The sequence below is a fragment of the Pelodiscus sinensis genome, chromosome 12 (assembly GCF_052426305.1).
Source record: "Pelodiscus sinensis isolate ZL-2025 chromosome 12, ASM5242630v1, whole genome shotgun sequence".
Taxonomy (NCBI): domain Eukaryota; kingdom Metazoa; phylum Chordata; order Testudines; family Trionychidae; genus Pelodiscus; species Pelodiscus sinensis.
Genome location: NC_143063.1, coordinates 30144471 through 30154143, shown reverse-complemented (window position 1 = coordinate 30154143; position 9673 = coordinate 30144471). Strand labels below are relative to the sequence as shown.

Below are 9673 nucleotides of genomic sequence, written 5' to 3'. Positions count from 1 at the left end.
TAATATCCCTTAGTAACTCTTTGCAGTCTGCTTTGGATTTTAATTATTTTGAGTAATTTTTATTGTCTGCAAATTTTGCCACCTTGCTATTCATTCCCTTTTCTGGATATTTTATGGCTATAATGAGCCACACAGATCCTTTGGGGATCCCCGCTATTTACCTATCTCCATTGTGCAAACTTACCTTTTATTGATATCTGTTGTTCCTTATCTTTTAATTGTGGATTTTTTCCTCTTATCTACTGGCTGCTTATTCCCAAGTCACTCCAATAAAAAATTATTACAAATGAGGGTGGATGTGCTTGGAGCCAACTCTGGGAGTTTTCCACAGCCTTGTCTGGAAAGTGGTATGTGGCTACACTGCCTTAAGCATTCTAAGAAGGAGTTTTCTAAGTATATTTAGGGAAAAAAGAATCTTAACAGTGATGTTGGTCCAGTCCTAGGCAGAAGTGGTAGAATTACGAAGAATAATGCAGCAAAGGCAGAAGTGTTTAATAAATATTTCTGTTCTGAGTTTGGGGAAAAAGCAGATGGTGTATTCTTACCTTACGATAGTATTCTTTTTTATTCAGCAGTTAAGAACTTAAGAAGAGTAACACTGGGTCAGACCAAAGGTCCATCTAGCAGGTAATCATCACATGATCCCTCTCCTGTCATCCATTTCCCGTATCTGACAAACAGAGGCTTGGGATACCATTCCTACCCATCCTAGCTAATAGCCATTGATGGACCTAGCTTCCACGAAAATAATCTAGTTCTTTTTTGAACCTTGTTAAATTCCTGGTCTTCACAACATCCTCTGGCAAGGCGTTCCACAGGTTGACTGTGCACTGAATGAAGGAAAACTTCCTTTTGTTTTAAACCTGCTACCTATTAATTTCATTTTTATATTAGGGGAATAAGTAAATAACTTTTCCTTATTTACTTTTTCCACATCAATCATGATTTTATAGACCTCTATCATATCCCCTCTCCCCCTTAGTTTCCTCTCTGGTTTTGAGCTTAGGCTTTGGTTTCAGCCCCAGGGCCCACCAAGTGATCTTATTAAAATGAGGTTGAAACCCACCGTGGGGGCCTGTGACGGGAAGTACCGACCTCTCACTGGCTGGAGAGGGGTTAACCAGGCCTGTTGGGCTGACAAGGCTCCTCCCCCACAGCTCTGCTGGGCATGGGCCAACTGCAGGCTCAGTATAAAAGGCAGAGGAGCAGCTCAGTTGCAGCTGACCATGGGAGGGGAAAGAGCTCCTGCCAGAATCCAGGAGCAGCTGCCTCCACTGGCTCCCCCACAGCTGTAGCAGCAGCAGCAGCAGCAGCAGCAGCAGCCACCGCCACCGCCACAGCAACAGCTGCTACGGTGACAGGCGGATGACCAGGAGAGCTACTAATTGGGAATATGCAGGTGGGGGATTAGCCAGCCAGCGGACAGGGGAGGAAGTAGCTGAGGGCAGGGAACTGGAGGCCTCCCAGCAAGCTTGGTGTGTTTCAGTGGATTCCCCTCTGACAGGTCCCTGGGTGGGGGCCCAGAGGAGACGGAGGGCCTGGGCCTGGGTCCCCCTACCCTCCACCTCCCTTGACCCCCAGAGTGCGAATAAACTTAATGCAATATAGACTTGGCCACTGGGCCTTCCTGACCCATAGACAGGGGTGTTATAGACTTGGCCACTGTGTGTTGTGCCCTGCAGATGGGGGCACTATAAACTTGGCCATGGGGCCTTACATCCCCGCTCACAGGGATTGTGAGAGACTAGGCCACTGGGTCTTACTGAGTGAAGGCCCTATAACCTAGGCTGCTGGACCATAAAGCCCAACCGATGGGGGCTAAAGCTGGGGCTAGACTATGGGGTGAGGCACCCAGCCCGGTCTTCCCGGGGGGACGGGCTATTCACCCCATCACAGGGCCCAACGTAGAGTTTGAAAACCTCTGTGAAAAGGTAGCAACTAAAGTAAGATTTTTTTTAAGTCAGCGGGTCGGAATAACTTGCACCCCAGAGTTTTATAAGGGCTGGCTCTAGAGCTCACTGGAAGTTGAAGCACTTCCAGAAGAGAGAAATAAAGCAATTTAAAAGCAGTAGACAGAATGATGTAAGTAATGCATAGGCATGTTTGTCTGACATCCATCCCATGCAAATAATGGAGTGACTGATACAAGCCTTAATAAAGAAAGAATCTGAGAAAGGTGCAATGGAGTGCATCAACTCCACACTGGGCCAACAGGGACCCAAACCCACTGTGGCCACACCCCTATGCCCCAGCCAGGCGGAAGGGATAGATAAAAGGAGGCAGCCCAACTCAGTCAGAGCTGGCTGAAGTGAAGGAAGGACATGTGTCACAAGCTCCTGCAGAGGCATTGGAGCTTCCCCAATGGGAACTGTAGACCTGGAATAGGTTGTCAATGACCAGATGTCTGCAGAGATCAACAGGGACACTGAGCCGCTGCCCACTGAGGAGAAACATGAGATGTAGCTTGCAAGTAGGAAATGACGCAAGGAGTGCAGTAAAACCTGACGCTTAATCCCATCATAGGGAATGTTCTGCTTCCATAGGGCCCTGGGTCAGTACCTGGTGGAGAAGGGTGGGCCTGGATTCCCCTACCCCATACCTGCCAGGAGGGGTCCCTACCGTATATGTGCTCTCCCCTACCCCTGCGCTTTGAAACTGATGATTTGTTCTATCCTGCCCAGGGTGAGCTCAGGGGCCATAGACTATTTAGTTTCAACTGCCCCACCAGGGGTTCTGCAACCATATTGTGGCAAAATATGTGATCCCTCAAGAAGCCTAGATGACTGTGATGGGGTATACCAACCCTGCACTTGGATGACCCAACTCAGCAAACAGGGCCCCCTCATCACAGAGGCTAATATAATTTATATCAATCAAAATGAATTTATGGAAAAATAGATCTTGTCAAACTAATCTTCTGTTTTTTATGATGATACAAGTTGGCTTGATAAAGGTAATAGTGGCGACAAAATATACATAGACTTCTGATTTAATATGGTACTGCTTGACATTTTGATTAAAAAACTAGAATGATATGGCACATTAGAATGATATATTAAAATGGCACACATTGAATGAATTAAAAACTGGCTAGCGGGTTGGTCTAAAGCTGTAATTATAAATGGGAAATCATAACTGAATGGGTGTTTTTCTAATGGAGTCCCCCAGGTATCAATTCTTAGACCTATATGATTTAATATTTTATTAATGACCTGGAAGAAAACAAATCATTGACAAAATTTGCTGATGACACAAAAATTGCAGGAGTGGTAAATAAGAAAGATGGCAAGTGACTTGGTAAGCTGTGTGCAAGCAAACAATATGCATTTTAATATGGCTAAATGTAAACGTATACCTCTGGGAACATCAAATGTAGGCCACACTTATACAGCAGGAGACTATTCTAAAAAAGTTTTGGGGCTGTAGTAAATAATCAGCTGAACGTGAGCTCCCGGTGTGATGCAGTGGATAAAAGGGCTCATGCAATCCTTGGATGCATAAACAGGGCAATCTCAAGTAGGAGCAGAGAGGTTATTTTACCTCTGTATTTGGCCATAGTTGTTTCCACAGTTCAAGAAGGTGTTGATAAATGTGAGCAGGTTTAGAAAAGAGCCACAAGAATGATTAAAGGACTAGAAAATATGCCTTACAGTGATAGACTCAAGGAGCTCAATCTCGCAGAGAAAGATACATTATCCATTGTCGAGAGGATGAAGCTAGACCGGGGTGGGCAGATTCCGGCCTGTGGGCTGGATCCAGTCTGCAGGGTTAGTCCCTGGTGGGCCCCCACTTGCATGTTTACCTGCGCCTCCATAGGTATGGGAGGATTCTCCATCACAGGGCAATTTCTAAATCATGATAGGAGGTTTTTCTAAAAAATATCCTCTAAATATTTTGAGGCAGTTGGAACATTAGTACGACCATAGGGTATGTCTACACTACCACCCTAGTTTGAACTAGGGTGGTTAATGTAGGCATTCGAAGTTGCAAATGGCGGCGCCCCTCGTTCCACGAGGAGTAACGGTAGTTCGAATTAGCCTAATTCGAACTACCTACTCCGTGCCACATGTAGCCGCGGGCACGGAGTCCACACTAACGGGGATTTAAAAATGGCGGCACCCGGCAAGATGCAAATGAAGCCCAGGATATTTAAATCTCGGGCTTCATTTGCAACTTCGAATGCCTACATTAACCACCCTAGTTCGAACTAGAGTGGTAGTGTAGACATATCCATACTGGGTCAGATGAAAGGCCCATCTAGCCCATTATCCTGTCTTCTGACACTGGACTATGCCAAGTACCCCAGAGGGAATGAACAGAACAGGGAATCATCAAGTGATCCCTCCCCTGTCACTCGTTCCCAGATTCTGACAAACAGAGGCTAAGGCCACCATTCCTGCCCATCGTGATTAATAGCCATTGATGGACCTATACTCCATGAATTTACCTAGCTCTTTTCTGAACCCTATTAAAGTCCTGGCCTTCACACAAGAGCAGCCCATGAGCCTAGGCAAACTAGGCAGTTGCCTAGGGCGCCGCCGGCCCGGGCGCCCGATGATGACGTCACGGCCATTGATGCATGTGCAGGCAGGGGCGCTAGCTGCCGCAGCCGGCCTCGGGCCGCTCCTGCCTTCACAGCATCCTCTGGCAAGTTCCGTGGGTTGACTGTTCAGTGTGTGAAGGAGATCAATGTCTAATACTTTAATCAAGTTCTGTGACCTTGATTACACAAGAGGCCAGACTGAATGATCCCAGTGATCTCTCTTCTAACCTTAGAATCTGTGGAAATAGGGGGAGCTTCAGGAAGGTCTTTGACTCAGAGAGGTCCCTCTTTCTGTGCCCTTTGAGATAATTCTTGTCCTTAGACATTGTGAAAAAGCACCTGTAGTCCTTTGAAATCAGCAACTGCCATTTTTCCTGCCTCTTGCTCAGAGTGTTCAAGGAGGAGAATGGAGGCACTGAATACTTAAGAAATAATGATAAAAAATAGTTATTTTTATTAATATATCAGAAAATGCACAGGCCCAGATCCCAATTTGGAACAGATCCATTAACTTTATGCAGCTGAATATCTGGTTTACAATGTAAAGAAACCAAAATACAACTTTATTTAAAAGGAGGGGGGAGTGTGTGTGTGTGTGTGCGTGTGTGTGTGTGTGTGTGTGTGTGTGCGCGCGCGCGTGTGCATAAAAAGAGGTCAGAGATTTTGACATGGGTAAAGAATAAAGCTGTTAACTGCTATATGCATATAGGTTACATATAAAGGAGAACAGGACTCTTTGCTCTGATTTAAACATGTCTCCAATTTTGGAATTGTTACTGAAAATCTACATTCTGTCCTGAAGCTGAATTCTTTATCTCTGGCTGTCATATAACATCATCTTTGAACAGAAGAATTATTGCTCTCTGCAATAACAGCAGTAAAAATGATACATCTTCTTCAAGCAAACAAAATCACCTCTCCTAGCAGAATAAAAAGCAAGGACTCCAGGCAACAGTTCAAACAGAGCCCTAACCAACAAACAAAGAAAGGTGTCTATCAGGACTTGTGGGATCAGGAGATGGGTGGGAAGGGCTTGGCGTAGCTGCAGTTGCTAAAGATGGAGACAGATGCCACCAGAAATAGATGATGCTCAGAAATACCACACCTGCAAAAAATTTAAAATCACAAATATTCTCCAAGCTTCTCTTACAAACTTCCTTAGCTTTGAGGTTGATTTTTTTTGGAGAGGGGGAGTCATTGGTCCCCAACCCAAAAATGGTTCACCAGCCCTGGTTTAAATACTGTTTGTTAGCACTTTTGAGAACAAAAAACATCTGCCCCGCAGGAACTTCTAACCCTGCCCATAAGGGGTCCCATTCTTCCTTAAAAAGTGGGCACAATGCCTCGGAGACTGAGCCTCTGGGTGCACTGTGAGCTCTGCCCAGCAAGTCCAAGTGGCACAATCACTTGTTCAGAGACTTTTTGCTCTCTTCAGGGGTCAGTGCGCATCCACAAGTATCTGAAGTGATGCCAGGCAGCCTTTTCAAAATAAGGCAGTTTTATTAGTAAGTGAGACACAACCTCAAAAAGTCCTAATCTTAGCATAAAGAGGCAGAAGCTAAGACATAACCCATACTGTCTGAGTCAGGGCTCCCTTAAGCCATCCTGTTGAGTGGAGCCTAACTGATGGATCTATGTATTTGATTAATGTATTATACAGCTATTATTGATAAGAGGTTGGTTTCCTGTATGGCTACAGCACTGGGGAGATAATTACCAATATTATTAGAATGAGGGACCTGAGGAGCACACAAGAAACAACTACAATTCATCACTGATCCAGAAGTTTGGTCATTATCTTCCTCATCATCACCTTCAAAGTCCTCATCAACTGTGGTTATTGACCTGCCATCTTTCAAGGCATGTAGGCCAGGATATACCTTGTGTAATGCTGACACACTCTGTATCTTATGTATATGTAGCCCACCTCCTCCTGTTCACTAGCCCAGTGGGAGGTTATTAAACATGGGGAAGCCTTTTGACTTTTTACACAACTTTGGAAGCCTAGGCTTGAGGCTCCTTTCTGTGCTCTGTATTGTATGTCAGTTTGTGTGCACCTCAGACCATGCCCACTCACACAAACCACCAGGAACAAGCATTATTCTGTAAAGAACACAGAACAGGATTACAGTCCAGCAGCTACTTCTCTGCCTGCAGCATATGTGCTCTCAGCTCAGTCACTGCTGCGAGAGCAGAGGGTACATTGCACAACACAACCCCTCTTACAAACATGTTCTAATTCCCAGAATAAATATGCCGCAAACCAAACAAGCCCATGTTCTCCTTTTATGTCACTTAAGCTCCTCTCAGGTTGCTTTTTAAGTCATTTTTGGTGCTTTCCGTAAAGAACACAGTACAGGATTACTAGGCCCTATGGGGAGGAGGGCAGTGGAAGAGAGACTTTTGGCCCAGGTCTCAGGAGACAAAGGGGCCTCACATTTTAACCTTTTTCAACCAAGTTGTATTTCCATTTATTATATACCCTGTAGTTATAACAGAGATAACAAAAGAAGCTCTATATACCTGCAAAAAATTGATTTAAATCATTTTGGGACCTTGGGCCTTTGCCAATTTTTCAGTCACGTCCGAGGTTTCATCTGCATTACTGGAGACTGGAGTAGCTTCTGTGATTAGTGATTCTATGTTATGAAACGCTGTTTACTGTCTTTGCATAGTTTAGAGGTTATGAAAGTCGTAATTAATTCTGTTACTGTAAAATGATTTTACTTGGTCTGATGGGGGGAGGGTTAAGCTTTAAATTAGATGTTTATCTCTGTATAGGAGATTTTTGTATTCCTGTTTTTTCTTGTGTGTCTTCGTATATAATAGCCACAGCTTGTAAGCTACCTCTTCGTCCAGTTTTAGATTCACCTTTAAAGGCTTTTTTGTGATAAACAACTAAAATTAAAAGTTTATTAATACATTTTATATCTAACCTGGCAATGGCCCCATGTTCATATTCATAATAACACATCAGTTATTAGAGGAATTTAACAACAGGAACATGTTAGCAGACGACATTTCCAGATTTTGAAATAAGGCTCTAAGGGCCATAGTAAATAACACCCCCAAACCATTATTTTATAATATTCATTGTGAAGTATATACAATTCAAATTTTGTATAACCAATAGCCCTTAGTGAATTAATTTATCGTGTATTACTGTATTTTAAAAGAATGCCTTAATAAAAATGAAGCAAAATTTGAAAGTGTTGCAAGTAAGAGATGGCAAAAGCAACAGAGTGAAGCAGCAGTTCAGAGTTTAAAGCCAATAACATCATTTCTCATAGAAAAGTCACTTCAGCTATTAGACAGTGACCTACAGACAGTGGCACTTCCAGTTCTGATGATGAAAACTTTGCACCCATTCAATGCCACTGCCTCAAAATGAGGAGATCATTAATCAAGACATAGAAATGCCAAAAGTAGCGCTAGATGAGGCATCTATGCTTGATTTAGAGACAGTGCAGGCAGAAAATGAGGACCTTGGAGATGCTGCGTGGCAAGAGCAAGAACTTATGACTAGCACAGGCCACAATATAACAACAGTGGTATCAGAACCTTGGACTTTTTGATAAGAACAATGTTGCTCAAATGCAGTCATTTCTCAAAGTTAGTTGTTTTCAGATTCCAAGTAATATACCGAAAGATGCTGAAAATCGTGCTTTTCCCACTCATCTGCTGACAAAAACTCTTTCAAATGGAGAGATCTACACAAGAGACTGGCTCTTTTGGAGCACGACAGGCTCTGTACTGTGTATCCTGTTTCATTTTTAATAGTAATACTTCAAATGCATCAGTACTGTCTGATACATCCAGTTGGAGCATCAGTAGAGGTTGGAGGAAGTTGAAAGACCAAATACCTGCACATGAAACTTCAGTATCACATAATGATAACTATGTTACATGGAAATAAGCTGGTAGAGCAGCACTAGGTGACAGTTCAATTGAAAACTTACTCCTGAGTGAAATAAACACAGAAACTGATAACTGGAAAAAACGGATTGAGTGCATACTGAATGTCATTCTTTTTCTTTCTGAACGGGGATTGACTTTGTTTGGTTCCAGTCAATGTACAAATGGAAACTCTTTTGGTATATCTGAGCTCCTTAGCGAGTATGACCCACTTTTATCTGATCATGTTAAGTGTGTTTGTGAATCACAAGAGAGCAGAAAATACATGCAAGTCCATTATCTCGCTACTAAAATACAAAATGAGTTTATTGAGCTGTGTGGGACATTTGTGCAAACAACAATTCTTGAAGAGATACAACATCAATTATTATTGATGCAACTCCAGACTGTTCTGAAACAACAGATGACCTTGGGTGTTTGAGATGTTAAAATTGCAGGAAGTTCAAAGGTGTCAATTGAAGAATGATTCATTTTGTTTGATAATTTCATGAAAAAAACTGGAAAAGAAATTTCTGCTTGTATATTTAGAAATTCTGGAAGGCTTCAAATTAAACTTTCAAGTCTGCATTGGCCAAGCCTATGACAATGGATCCAATATGGCTGGGAAGTACAACAGAGTACAAACAGTCCTTCTCGAGCAAAATTCAAATGGTATTTTCTCCAGCTGTGGCAACCACATACTAAATCTTGTCAGCGTTGATTGCACTGAATCATGCAAGGAAGCAATCGCATACTTTGGAACAATCCAGCAATTGTACAAGCTCTTCAGTAGCAGTCTTCAAAAGTGGGAAATTCTAAAGCAGCATCTGCCTGTTTTCCTTCATGGCATGTCGACAACGAGATGGCCAGCATGAATTGATGGCATTAAACCAGTTGCACAGCATTTGGACTCTGTGAGAAGGGCTTTAAGTGAGCCTGAATCTCTTACTCTCACAGCACAAGCTATCACTGAGCTTAAGTTGATTCAGAAGTATACATCCAAATTTTAATGCATTTTAATGTCCAAGTGGATGAAACTGCTAAAAATGTCATGATCACGAGAGATGGCCAGCAGCCTAGAGACTAAGAGATTAACTACACCTAGTCAGGTGGAGTGGCCAATAGAAATGTAGGTAGGAATTTCAAACAGGAACACAGGAATTATGGTTTTTCCCTCCTTTGTTCTGAGAGTTCCTTCCAGCTTCTGAGAAAGACAGACATGTCTCTGTCTCCAAG

At 43.0% G+C, this 9673-nt stretch overlaps 1 pseudogene; it reads left to right on the top strand.

The window, feature by feature from the left end:
* The first annotated feature begins 7914 nt into the window (after nucleotides 1–7914).
* LOC149523740 (uncharacterized) lies at nucleotides 7915–9041 on the top strand (annotated as a pseudogene).
* Nucleotides 9042–9673: the final 632 nt, after the last annotated feature.